At 41.5% G+C, this 14,456-nt stretch overlaps 2 long non-coding RNA genes across 3 annotated transcripts; one reads left to right on the forward strand and one right to left on the reverse strand.

The window, feature by feature from the left end:
- Positions 1-469: 469 nt before the first annotated feature.
- On the reverse strand, positions 470-6,202 carry LOC120098083 (uncharacterized). The gene is made up of 3 exons (XR_005495994.2): positions 5,830-6,202; positions 724-980; positions 470-629 (listed from the first exon to the last, which is right to left on the reverse strand). It is a non-coding gene; the product is annotated as an uncharacterized LOC120098083 (long non-coding RNA).
- A 774-nt stretch (positions 6,203-6,976) lies between these two features.
- LOC120100007 (uncharacterized) lies at positions 6,977-14,219 on the forward strand. Of its 2 annotated transcripts, XR_010063219.1 has the most exons (3): positions 7,000-7,327; positions 9,102-11,250; positions 14,047-14,219. It is a non-coding gene; the product is annotated as an uncharacterized LOC120100007 (long non-coding RNA). The 2 variants fall into 2 exon arrangements; XR_005499612.2 differs by lacking the exon at positions 9,102-11,250 and having other exon boundaries at positions 6,977-7,327.
- The last annotated feature ends 237 nt before the right edge of the window (positions 14,220-14,456 follow it).

Consider the following 14,456-nt stretch of genomic DNA (forward strand, 5'->3'; position numbering starts at 1 on the left):
TGCAGCATGGGGCTACTTCACCACAGTTTGAACACCAGACAATGTGCTTGCGCAACTGCAGAAAAGGTGAGGCAGCCACTCAGCCTCCCGGTGCAATCAGGAGACACCATAAACACGAACTGTCTGAGGCTGCTGCAGCATTACACCACTTAGTTTTACAGTGCACATTTTTATAAGCAAAGGGAATATGCAGCAAAATGTAATGAGCAGGGTTATTATGCATAAACTGCCCACTGTCATGATCTCTTGATATATGCTACACGTAATCGGATAGGCTATCCTGGTTTTTATCATCTTGCTTATTTATTCTGTGGGAGGATTCTCATGCCGCGGGGTACTTGTAGAGGTCAGAGGCCAACATTGGAGAGTCTGCTCTCTCTCCTTTCACCGTGTGGGTCCTGGAGGTTGAACTCAGGTCATCAGGTTTGACAGCAAGAACTTTGTCCACTGAGTCATCTTGCTAACCTTAGGTTATACTTTTATATAAGCGGTAGTGCAGGGGTGTCTACCACAGCCTTACCACAAATGCAAGGCAGGTGTTGGGCAGTGACATCACTGGGCATCAGTGGGAGCCATGATGTTACTTCATTGGAATCTTCTTGCACTCCGGGGTAATACACAACCTGAGACTGAACAAAAAATCAGTTATTTATAGCTAGGGAACAAATGATCACAAACTCAGCAGCTGACAACACAGTGCTAGGCTCTCACAGTTTTACAGACCTGGAGTCTAGGCAAGGCTCTTCTGGGTTTCTCCTTCATGGTTCATCCACACAGCACTAAGCTGCCAGCTCTGGGTCCCACCTAAGGCTGTTACTGAGGCACTGGCTGAGACGCAGAAGGAACTTCTTCCATATACATGCAGGGATGTTAACAGGAGTGAGTTCCTCATGGCTGTTGCATTGAGACCTGGTTTTCTTAATAAATATTGGCCTGAGGCTGTCATCAATTTTTTGCTCCCCATAGAGCTAAGGTCATCGCTGTGGGTAAGCATAGACAGAAAGAGACAAGGAGAGAACCATAGTCTTGTGGTTTATTCTTAGACCTGCCTGACCTTTTTGCTATGTTCTACATATTGGGAGGCAGTCATTGTATACAACCCCCATACAAGGGTCAGAGGTGGGCAGTGAGAGGTGAGGCCGATGGAACCAGTTTAGAAGGCTTCCTTCCGATCACAGCATGAGGCAGATAACACATTTAAAGGGTAGCTGAACCAGATAAAGCTGGTAAATTCAGCTGCCACCAGGGCCTGTTAGGCTGCATTCCTTTACAACGGATTGTGAGTGAGAGAATGAGTGGTGATGAGCTGGGACCTCCTCTTCCTGGACAGCATCAAAGTCCTTAAAGCTGAGGTTCCTAGCCTTCCTAATGCTGTGTCTCTGTAATACAGTTCCTCATGTTGTGGTGACCCCTGGTTGGGAGGGTGACCACAAAACAATTATTATTGTTGCTACTTTATAACCATCATCTTGCTATTATTAGAAATTGTAATGTAAATATCTGTGTTTTCTGATAGTCTTAGGTGACCTCTGTGAAAGGGCCATTTGACCCCGAGGGAGTCATGACCCACAGATTGAGAACCATCGCCTTAAAGAGAACTGGGATAACAGGCAAGAATCTCAGGCCAGGTTAGACCTATTGGTCGCCAATCAGACACCATATTAGATAACATGGGGACTCTATATACTTTTGTCTTTTCCCTTTGTTCTGCAAACTGTATCATTTCTCATATGGCCAGAGCAAATAGTGTCAGCCACTCTGAGAACCATAGGTTTTAATTCCATGAGTGATCAAAGAACAGGTTGGCTCTAAGAGGGCTGTCTATTAAAACTAATTTTCTGTCAAAGGAATGAAGGCTGGTTACCAGAGGGAAAGAAGCTGGCCATTTTTCCTGATCTACGCCCAGCCCTACTGTGTGTTTCCTGTCAAAAGAAACAAAGAGGGATTTCCTAAACATAAGCTGTGCTGAGGAGTTGAGGCAATATTTTATGATCTAGATCAAGCATCCCCGATCTGGGCAGCCCAAATCTAAAGTACTCAAAAATCTAAAAACCTTTTGACAGCCAATATGATATCCAAGCAGTGTCAGATTTGGTAGCATTTTGGATTTGGGCCTTTTCGGACTACAGGTGATAAAAACCTGTTTCTATATTTCAATATGTGAACAACTTCAAAATCTGAAACACTTCTGGTTCCAAGCATTGTGGAACAAGTATACTCTATATTACTTGCTATATAATCTTGCCTATAATAATAATAAATTAATAATGATGACAGTTATTGGCACTTTGTCATTTCTTCAACAAAGGTTTGCCAAGCTCGTGTAGTACCCAGAGCTGAAGCAGCTCCAGAGGGAGAAAAAGGCACTGGACACTGACCTCCAGGATCTTCCGGGACCCAGAGGACACAGTGCACAATACAGTGCACAAAATGCCAGAGTGAAGGGCACTAAGGATACATAGCCACAGGGGAGGGGCCAGGGAGGCTTGTGTCAGAGTGATGGTTCCTCAGAGGGAAAAGAATAGCTTGCCCCCTTCCTAGGAGAGGGTCTACTTTTTTGATGTCAAAAATCTTTACGATGGGATTATCTCATTAATCCTCCTGATAACCCTGAGACTGCAGGAAGAACACAGGTATTACTCTGCCTGGTAGAGAGATAGCCATGTGGGAATCCTATGACAGAAAGCAGAGGCCCTGCTCACCCCCATACCCGCACCTAACGAGATCCCAAGGCACGGCTATATAATCCCTTCCCTGGCAGCTGCTGGACCTCGTGGCTCAGCTTGGGCTCCGAAGAGGAGAGGGGTCGAAATCATGTTACCCATGTCATTTACATATTCTAGTCCAGAGTGGACTGCATTATTGTCACCGATGTGGCTGGTGATGTAATAAACAACCGTAACAGCACCGTGCTCGGGACAGTGTGCTTAAACGTGTCTCTGAGTGCAGCACAGAGGCCTGGTTTAGAAACATAAGGCATCATATGCATATCAAAAAGCATAGAGTTGTTTTGAACAGCTTCAGGAAAGTACCCACCAGGAAAATACCCAGGAAAGGATAGAAGCAGGTTCTTGCTTCAATATGGAATTAATTAATATTAGGTTGAAGAAGATCCTGCTTTTGTCTTATAATATGCTATTTGAGAAAAAAAAAATTCAAAAGCAACATTCCCCGCTTGGTTTTTCCTACACTTTCTTTTAGTCAGTCAGCTTTCTTATTTTTTTTTTTTTGAAACTACAGCTTGGTCATTATATCTCTGGTAGTTCTCTCCTGGAAGCATTTTCACGTTGAAAACTCTACACAAAGCTGTCTCAACTGTCCACCTCGTTCTGTGCTATGGATGCAGCCCAGCTACTGTGCTTCTGTGACCACAGAGAAGGAAAAGGTTCCCTTTCCTTATTCATCTGAGAACTGTCTAATCAGCCACTCTCCACTAGCCCTGCGAAGCAGACATCTGTCCAGACAGGAGAGCAATCCGATAATTATCCAAAGTCCCAGGAAGGCAGCAGGTGTAGGACTCAGGGACGCACACCGAGTCTGGCAGGAAAATGTAGCTGTTTGGAAATTTTCTCCCTCTCCCCTTTATTAAGCCATGCACTGCTGGTGACCTATAATATCCAACAGAGCCCCGGGGCAGCTCTTTCAGGATGCGCAGAGTCCCTGAGCACAGAGTGGATCCCTTGGGGGTTGTAAACGAAGGATATTCTTTTTCACACCCCCCCCCCCAAGATGAGCAGTCAGGCCATTGGACTTGCAAAAAAATGAGTGGAGAGTGATAGCTGTGCCCTGGTGGCCTGTGCACAGGAACCTGCTCTTTGAACCATGCCAGCACAGGCAGTCCTCTTGGCAGCTGATGTGACTGCAATCTTCAGGATACTCAGAGTGGTAAATTCCTACGGATTGTGCATGGGTGACTTGCTTCTCCTTTGACTCATTTGCATTTTTTCTTTCTGCCTTGCCCAGAGAAACACATCCAGGAAAATCAAAACAGCCTCTTCTGCAAGCAAACAGAAGCCAGACTCCTCAACCCATGCACCTGCCTGGTGACCTTCACGGGAGGCCCCGACCCCACCCCAGCTACCCATTATCTGCCACAGCAAGCATGTGGCTGTCCTCCTGCCAGCAAGCCCCACACAGTGACCCTCGCTAGACACACAAGTGCTCAGCAAACAGCCTATTCAGAGCAGGTCTGGACGTCTGTACTGTCCCAGAAATCTCTGAGGTGGCCGAGCACAAAAGGATGCAAAAGACAATAGGTCAACAGCAGATGCCGCACAATGTGGGTGGGGACACAGAGCATTCAGGCCTTTATGGCTTTTTGTGTCTTCCTCAAATGGCACCTCATTCTTCCCATGTCATTTTTAATTTCAGCCAATCCTGTTTTCATGTCCCAGGGAGCCCAGGGAAGGCATCTGGACTTATTGTCATTTGAGGTCTGCATAGTGGCAACATGTGTGTACAGAGCTTGGTAACATCTGTCCCATCCTGCCCTGTGTCATAGAGATAGTCGTGTTTTATTTCCTGTGGAGTGTAGATTGGAGAATATGTCTGTGTGCTGTAAAGTTTGCACACGAGTTCCCAGAGTTGTTGCTGACTTACAGTTTGAACACCAAGCAATGTGTGTGTGTGTGTGTGTGTGTATTTGTGTGTGTATGTGTGTGTACATATATGTGTATGATATATATATATATATATATGTATATTACATACACATATGGAAATGGAAACCAGGTTGTTCGGAAATCAAGGGGGTGTGTATCCACATCTCTGACATCTCTACAGAAGAGGCAAAGGCTGTGGTCATTCAGGAGTAACCATCACAAGTGTGAGAGAGTCAGAGTGAGATACAAGGGAGCAGTAGATTCAGCAAGACCAGAGTTAAATTGACATCAATGTCAGGACAGCTTTGCTCCTTTCATGAATATTGATAACAATAAAAATAACAAAAACTAACATTTACGTCATGACGACCACGTATGGGGGACTATTCTAAGAAGTTTCTAAATAACCATGTTTGAGGCAGATGTCCCAGCGATCCTATTCTTGCAGAAAGAGATCAAGCAGGGACAAGGAGAGCCTAAGTAGATTGTTCAAGGACAGGAGAGAAACCCCCTGTAGGGGGCTGGGATAGAGCTCTGGGAAGATCGTGGTTCCCACTTAGCTCAGGATCTCACATCTTCAAGTCTAGGAAGAGCTGCTCATTATAAGAAAAACTAAGAGCAGCAAGCAGGAGCATACACAGAACTTTATCTTCTTTCTCTTCCTGGTTATAAAAGTTGTTTTCCACAGGCAAGCCCCAAGTTATCATGGCAATGCCTGTCATTGGGGGTCGGATATGCTAACTTCCTTTTAGAGTGACTACCTTCCAACCCTAAGTTTACTTATTGAATAAAAATAATGGGTGTAGAATCTTCTCAGCTATGGCTCATTCTGGGAAGCACACAGAGGGACAGAGGGAAGTAAGCCTGCTGTGCCTGCTGTGCCTGCTGTGCTTTTTTTCCCATTGAAGGGTTGGGTCTTCCTACGTCCAACTACACCCACTTCCATTCCATTGGCTGGAACTTAGTGATAATACCATATTCACCCACAAGAGAGAGTGGGACATTCAACTTTCAAGGAAAGTGTGCTGCAACTCTGAATAAACTAAATTTCCATTTTCAGAAGAGGAGGAGACTAGATATTGATGAGGAACCAACATGATCTAATAAGATCCCTGTAGGCTTAGTATTTTTTTTCAAAACCTACTATATTTAGGGTTCTTAAATGCTTGAACTTTCCTTCTAACCCACTGACTAGAGGTAAGGTTAATAGGAAAAGGATTTTGTGTACCTGTTTAGAAGTAGTTCATTGGGGGCAATTCCACTTTTCATTGTCAGGATACTAGCAGTCCAGTTCAATAACAAGTACCAAAGACAAATCAATATTGGCAGCATTATCCAGCAGAAACAGCAGAACTCCACCAAATTATAATAAGTCAATCAGCCAGGAAATGAAGATCAGTGACAAAACAAACCATTGTACCCTGTAGCAATGCAAGAATGTTCTCTCACTGTTTGTGGGGTTCCATTTATATTCATTCTAACCACCACACACCCTCTCAAGTGTCTGTTTTCATCACAATATCACATGCCCTCTCACAAGACACCTTCCAGAAAACATTACGTGACACAGCTGAGTTGTTAAAGAAACCAAACATTTCGTCTTCAGATCTTAGGCAGGCTTAACTGGAGATGTGACTTCAAGATATAGTCTACCACAGTTCTCATTCGAGACAAGAAACCTTCTGAGAATACTTCATGTTCATCTAAAACTGAGCTTCAGACAAACAGTACCCAGCATGTTCATTTGCCTGGGACATGATGGGGGAGGAGGATTGGGGCAGCAGGGGTGGGGGCAGCATGTTCCAATAAGTCCCCAGGTGGGCTTAACTAGGGATATGGCTCTAAGAGATACTTGTCTACTACAGTTCTCATGGGAGACAAGAAACCTAGAAGTACTTTATATTTATCTAAACTGGGCCTTGAATAAATAGCACCTAGCATGTTCATTGGCCTGGGCAATGGCAAGTGTGGAGGACCTAAAAATCCCCTCCCTGAAATGGCAGGACTTTTAAAGGAGAACACACCATGAAGGTTTCCGTAACTCTGAGTGGAGTACCAACTATACTAAGATCCACTGTCACCACCCAGCTCTCGGTCTATTGTCCATCCTAGGGATCCACTTGTTTTTGCACATTAACTCAGGTAACTATATTATTAGATAAAGTTACATGTCTAGACATAGTCTGACTGCAGAACTACTTCTGAGGAAGGGAACCATTTCTGACCGGAGATGACTTTTTTTGCAAATTACCACTGAATCTCAGAATTGACTGGAGGGTTAATACCTGGCAACCACGAAGTTCCAGAAGTTCTAGAGGGAATGCACACCTCACAGAGGCAGAGAAGGGAAATAAACAAGGGATCCAAGAGACAGAGAGCAAGGCTAAATGATGTCATGGCTAACATTGTACAGGTAGAGGCTTGTTCCTTGGGACTGGAGATTTTGAATATTGTGGTTTGGGTACCAGAGCGAGTAATAGCTTGCACTGCCAACACAGTGTTACATCCTGATAAGCAGACTACAGCCAGTTATGCTGGAGTGCGCTGAAGTCACATAGGTTGCTGCTGTTTGCTTAAACATCTGAGCCTGGAAACACAACCCACATGATATGAGTCTAGTGTTCTCACTTTCCCTTCATAATTCTTCAGCTTAATTTTAGGAAATCTCAAGTGAGAGGACCATAAGGGAAAGAGGACAGAAAGGAAGAGAAGCAAGACAGCAAGGGGTAGGTATATTGAGGACAGAAAGGGAGGAAGGAGAGGATCAAGGGTGAGGGAGTGCAAGTCACAGTTCCTAAGATTCTGTTCCTCATTGGTAAAGCTGACAATGGGAATGGTGACAATGGGAATCCTGAGAAAGTACAGTATTGTTCCCAGTCCAGTTAGTCAAACTGTGATGTTAACTGGACAGTCTATCCCTTGCAGATTTCTTCACTTGGAGAATATATTTACATTCATATTCTATAGAAACTGAGCATTGTGGCTGGAGGGTAGAGCTGTGGCCTCAGATCTCAGCTCTATCTTCTGAAAAATAGCATTAACTCTCCCTGCCTTGCCCAGTTTGCAAAGATGCTGTGAGTTAACTTAGAAGATAATAGCTAACGTTCTTTCTATGCCTCATAAGTCTCTAAGGAAGTAACTGTCATGGGGAGCAGAGGTTTGCAACTCAGACTGAGTGCAGTTGGGTCAACCTCCTAGAACAAGTAAGGAGTCACCGGCAGGTCCTTTGCACTTGAGGTCTTTGTGTACCCTGTGGGTGTCACTCCAACAAAGGGGCAGAGTAGGAAGGAAACATATCATGTGGGAGGCAGAAAGTAGCTTTTCAGGTTTCAAGCCTGATCAGAGGGCCAAAGTAATGTCCTTTGGATAGTTTAGGAGGTAACATTTGAGAGATTCAACCAAATCATATGGAATACTTGCACACACACACACACACACACACACACACACACACACACACACACTACCACCACCACCACCACAGATTCATGGAACGTGCATACACATACACATTTATCATGTTATAGTTGAAGTAACCATAAGAGCGGAGAAATAAAACATACAACTTCCATTTTAGCAAATAGAAATGTATGTGGAATTAGAATCAAAATCAAAATCAGTAAAAGAAGAAAGGGTGAGCTTGAAAACCAACCAAGTACTGGATGGGAAGGAGAAAGGAAGGAGGGAAGGAGAGAGGGAGAGAGGAAGAATGAAGGAAGGAAGGAGGGAGAAAGGAAAGAGAGGGAGGAAGGACAGATGGGGTATATTACAAGACAGACAATAAGTATGTTAATGTCAATGGAAAGGATCCATCCAGTTACTAAGTAAAGATTGTACTATTGATGGAAAATAAAAATAAAAGTAGCAATGTAATATAATTATATACCATTTATAAAATGTGTACCTAAGATATCAGAACCCGAAATGTTAAAACATGTAAAATTATAAATAATATAGTTACTTCAATATTAAACAAATTTTAGGATGAAATATATCACTATAGATATAGTCCTTCATAAGGATAAATGATTTGCATTGTTAGAAAACTACTTTATACTCTTTTCCTTATTCTCAAAGGGTTCATAATAATGTCACATTACTTATGGAAATAGAGTGGTATATGATATTTAATATATAATTAATTATTAATTAATTATAATTATATACAGGATGTGTAATGATGGAACCAGAGTGATTAACTTAAAGCTTCAAAGACTTATCACAGTGATTTTCCACTGTCTTAAAAGTCTTAACACAGTAACTTTCCTACAAACTATATAAATCGAAATTGACAGAATTGTAAAAAGAAAAGTAAAGTTAGTAATTGAAAGAATTAACATAGTCCTCTTAAAACGTGTTGCAAGAAACAAAAGCCATTGTTCTACTTAGGGTTACTATTGCTGTGACATAACACTATGACCAAAAAAAAAAAAAAAAGGTTTGGAGGAAAGGGTTTATTTGTCTTACAGTCCCATAATGCACTGTTTATTGTCATCGAAGGGAGTCAGGACAAGAACTCAAACTGGACAGAAACCTGGTGGCAAGAGCTGATGCAGAGACCATAGAGGAGGACCAAGCTTACTAGCTTGCTCATCATGTCTTGATCAGCTTTCTTATGGAATCCCGGATCACCAACTGAGTGACTTCAACTGCAGTGGACTGGGCTCTCTCACAACAATCACTAATGAAGAAAATGCTCTACAAGCTTGCCTGCACCTCAATCTTATGAAGTTGTTTTTTTTTTTCTCAATTGGGTTTCTCTCCTCTCAGATGACTCTAGCCTGTGTCAAGTTGACATAAAATTAGCCACCATAGACATGATTGACTAATAATTTGGCTGACTGAAATTACATGGATACATTATAGTTAATAAGTAGAAAACACATTTTCCTCTTAAGTATACAAGGACATTAAAAAAAAAAGTCCTGACCAGCAACGTAAGACTCAACATGTTTTCAAGGAGAGAAATGACAGATACTATGCTCTCTGGAACAGTGCAAGTAATCTAAAAACCAATAGAAAAACATAATTAGAAAACCCTTATTGATTTAGAAATTAAGAAAGCTGCTGCAACATAAGCTATCAGTTGGAGGACAAATCAAAGAAAAAAATTAAAAAGCCAACCTGAAAGACTGAAATTAATCTTTCACATCCATACAATGGAAGAGCATGCAGTGAAGACTTATAGCAGTTGATAATTATATTTGAAACATCTAAAAAATAATGAGGCAAGCATTTATCTGGGAAATCACAATAAAAGCCATATAATCTTAAAGGAAATAAAAATCAAACCAGAAAGTAGCTCTAGAAACGACACGAAAAATAAAGAAAATATACAAAGCCAGGAAGGTTGGTTTGTTAAAAGTCAATAAAACTGAGAGACTTCAAACCAAAATGCTAAGAAGCAAAGATGGGTATCATAGAAGTGATGGACACTTAGCAAGTGTCACAAAGGTTTCAGAATGTGATCAGTGGCTAAGTTACTAACTTGTTTGGATGGGTTAGGAAGAAATTTGTGTAAAGAGAAAAGGCCCAGAGAGCTTATAAACCATTGACAGATCGAAGTCACAAGTCACAAACCTAAGGAAAATGTTGGTCGGTTCCCCTCAGCTCTAATGAAGACAATTTTAATTTCCCAAGATTCTTTTCTACAAAAGAACAACAAAAGAATGAATAGCCTCAATATTCCACACTGTGACTCATACATGCTTCTCATCCTCCTCCACCATATAATAGCTCTTTCTAAACACAGCCATCGACACAGAAAATACAGACAAGCTGCTGCCATTCTTGTCTGATACCAGATACATGTGATGTGCTTTGTATTTCTATTCCTATTGGCTAACAGAGCTTCAAGAAACACTAGGAAGTACGGCCTTATATGGAGAGGAGTTAAGGATAGTGTAAAACAAACATGACATCTTTAGGACACCCCACTCACATGCAATGACCAAGCATAATTCTTATGTATATTTTATAAATATAATAATAAAATTATTAACCAATCTACCTCATAGGTACAGAAATTCTAGGCAGATTGTTATAAAACAGTCTAGCAACATAGAAAAAGACTAGGCATGAGGACCTTGTAGTTTTACTCTGAGAAGGCAAGATAGTTTAAAGATAGATTTATAATTCCAATTCATGTAATTAGCCATATTAACACATCTAATATTTCATTTTTTGAGTTTATATGGCTTTCATTGTGGTTTTTCTAGATATATAGTTGTCAAATAACATGTTACTATATCAAGAGAAGGCTTATGACAAATACAATCTATTTGTAGAAAACCAGAGATGCAAAGAGAAACATGTGACTCCCAAAAGGTCTATGGACAGAAACAGCAGATCCGGGGCTTTCTGCTGAAGTAGCCTATGTTTCTCTTTTGAATGAGAAACAAGGGAGTTCCTCCTCCTACCCAAGTTGCTGTTTCAACATGAAGCCAGAGTCCAGTCAGAGGTGGAAGGCAGAGGAAAAGGTAACAGATGAAAACAGCTCCCACCACTGGAGGAAATAAAAAGATACCCAAGAAGATGTTCAAATCTATCTGGGAGAGTCTTCCAGGTTTCTGGGTACACATTGAACATGTCAACTGGAACCTACAAGTTAGAGCCCACAGAAGATATTTTGAAGATATGGACCTCCTAGGTATAAATATAACTAAATATATGTAAGATATTCAACTTTCCTGAACATGTCTGTTGTAGACAATAAAGGTATCCATAAGTTATGATTATACACTGAAAGACTAAGCATGATAAATATTGTTAATTTCCCCAAAATTGATATATAAAATAATTTCTAGAAACTGACAAGTTAGTTCTAAAATGTAGATACACAAAACAGCCACATATGTCCTGTTATTCTTATATACTTATATTCTTATATACCTTATTCTACATAAGGTTGGAAGTATTATTCTAAGAATTGTCACAATTTATTCTTTAGTAATTATGACAGTGTATTATTCAGCTATATAAATATGTCAACAAGACAAAATAGGTAACTTGGAAAACTTTTCTGTGTTCACATTGTCATATAAAAAACAAGCGCTGAGAGAAGTCAGATGGAAATTGTCCTTTGCTATTTGAGTTTTGCTTTTTTGAGCCAGGGTCTCCTTTAGCCCAGGATGGCATGAACTCAGTGTGTAGCTTAGCAACCTGTCCACAAAAAGGAATTAGTATTTTATATGATACTCTGCAGAAATGGATTCTCTTAAGTGTAAGTAAACTGTGAGAGAAAAGGTTATATAGCTTTAGGAAGGTAAAGCTGGAGGATACTCTCAGGAAAAACTTTTAAGAAAGGAAGAATCACACTGGAGAGTATCTTCAGGGAATAGTTCAAGCCACAAGAGCACACACAAAAGAAAACACAACCAAATTGACGGTAAAAATCAAGACATTATTTTCACTGAGAACAATGAAGCTCTGGCAAGGAAAATGAGGCAGTAACTGTTATATAAGATAAAGCTGAAGTGGGGGTTGGGGATTTGACAGCGTGGAATCGATAAAGAAGTGGAAATCAATGAGAAATGATGTATAGAACCTGACATGGAGAGGGGAAGAAAGTGTGAACAAGCATTTCAGAGAGTAAGTGAATTCTGGTGGGCCAGGCATAACAAGCCCTCAGGATCTATGGTCATGGAGATGCCATTAAACCACACTGAGATGACTTTGCCTCCAGATAGCCTCAGCAAATAGGCAGACAAAATCCCCACATATTCAGTAGGGTCTGTCTGTGTTGTGCCGACTGGCATACACCCTTTAGGAAGTGACCTAGGATGATCAGTAAACCAGAGCAACAACTAACCCATGCTCTGTGATTCTGTAGGTCTATTTCTATATACACACTCGCCAGTCCTCATGCATGTGTGCACACATGTGAGCATAACCAGGCTCCCGAATGGTCCATCTGTTATTGAGATACCTTTTTGTCAAGTAAAAAGGAGACAAAACTGGATTACATAGTCCATCAATATTTAGGTTCTAAAATTATTTTGGAAAATCAGTTTTAAAAGGTAGACTAGTGGATGCTGACAGGCAGAGAGGCGGTTGTGAGAGTGAGTGACATACTGAGGTCTTGACGGGGTGTTTGCAAGACTCTTCCCGGACTGCAGTAAGAGCCACAGGTCTTCAGAGGAACAGAGCAAACATGCACAGGAGGAGGAGAGGGACACGATAAGGAACTGACCCATGGGGCTGTGATGGTAGCACAGCCCCACAATCCGACATCTGAGAGCTGGAGGCAAAGGGAAAATTGTAGATTTAGTTCTAGTTAGAGGGTCTGAAGTCTAGGGGAGCCTATGTTGTAAGTCTTGGTCCAAGGGCATGAGACGGATGTCCCATCCCTTTTTCCTTATTTCTTCATTCCATCCAAGCCTAAATGGCTTACACCGCACACAAACACACACACACACACACACACACACACACACACACACACACACACAAACACATGCACACACAAACACACACACAAACACACACACAAACACACACACAAACACACGCACACACAAACACACACACAAACACACACACACAAACACACACACACAAACACACACACAAACACACACACACAAACACACACACAAACACACACACACAAACACACACACAAACACACAAACACACACACACACACACAAACACAAACACACACACACGCATCCTATCCCTGCCCCACCCCCCACAACACACACTGTGCAGGACAATTTGCCTTATTGAGTTTACTAGCTCAAATGATAATCTTATCTGAAAACACACACACACACACACACACACACACACACACACACACAGAGAGAGAGAGAGAGAGAGAGAGAGAGAGAGAGAGAGAGAGAGAGAGATTTAATCCAGGCACATGGCATAGCCAAGGTGACATATACACTTAACTAACCATCAGTAAACAAATGGGTCCTGTGAAAGGACAGATAGACGTTATTTTAGCCTTGTAGTGCCATCTGGTTTCTATCACAATTACCCAACACCACCACTGTAGCTGAAAGCAGATATAGATAACATGAGGAATCAGCAGTTATGTGTTCCAATAAAAACCTTATTAGAGGGGAAGGCAGGTTAGGCTGCATTCAGCCATGGGCCACATTTCTCAGTCTCTCTTCTAGGTAGCAATTGTATATGTTTGCGTTATCATTATATATTTTGTGTGTTTCTATATACATGCCATTTTTACAAAAAGGAAGTAACTCAGACCCAAGGAAGACATTTAGCCATGGTAAGCATCAGGGTTGCACAGTTAGGAAGCCTGAGAGGAATTTGGGCCTTGCCCACTTGCGAAGTCTGGGCCTTGGACACCATGATGTAATCTGCACATTAGACACAGTACACCAGCCTAATGGGTTTGTGTTGAAGATTCGTTGAGATGTTTGGGTTAGGCACTGGTTAGAGCTTTCAGCTCAGTATTTATTTTTTTCTCCGACAGATAAGAGCTGATCACTATGACATGTGTTATTACCCTCATCAAGATTTTAAGGAAGCTCTCGATAGTTCTTGGCAGACACCATCTCTTATGGAAGAAATTTATAGGAGACTCAAAAATATACATAATCTCCTCTGTATAATGTGGAAAATCACAAGTAAACATAGTTTATCGCCTGCATGTGTCGCCTAGTATTTCTTGGAAAGCACCTGGTTTTCGGCATACTTTGAGTGCTAAGCGGGGGACTTGTAAAAATATACTTTATGGGCTCTCCAAATGTAAATTACAGGAGGAAGAGAACGTGTGAAGGGAAAAAAGTTCATCGAGTGACTGTGCTTTAGAACTAGGAGAGTCTTACTGGGAGATAAGGCTGTCTGGCTACAGAGGAGCAGATGGCTGTAGGAGGCATAGTC

Source organism: Rattus norvegicus, chromosome 1 (genome assembly GCF_036323735.1).
Source record: "Rattus norvegicus strain BN/NHsdMcwi chromosome 1, GRCr8, whole genome shotgun sequence".
Classification (NCBI taxonomy): domain Eukaryota; kingdom Metazoa; phylum Chordata; class Mammalia; order Rodentia; family Muridae; genus Rattus; species Rattus norvegicus.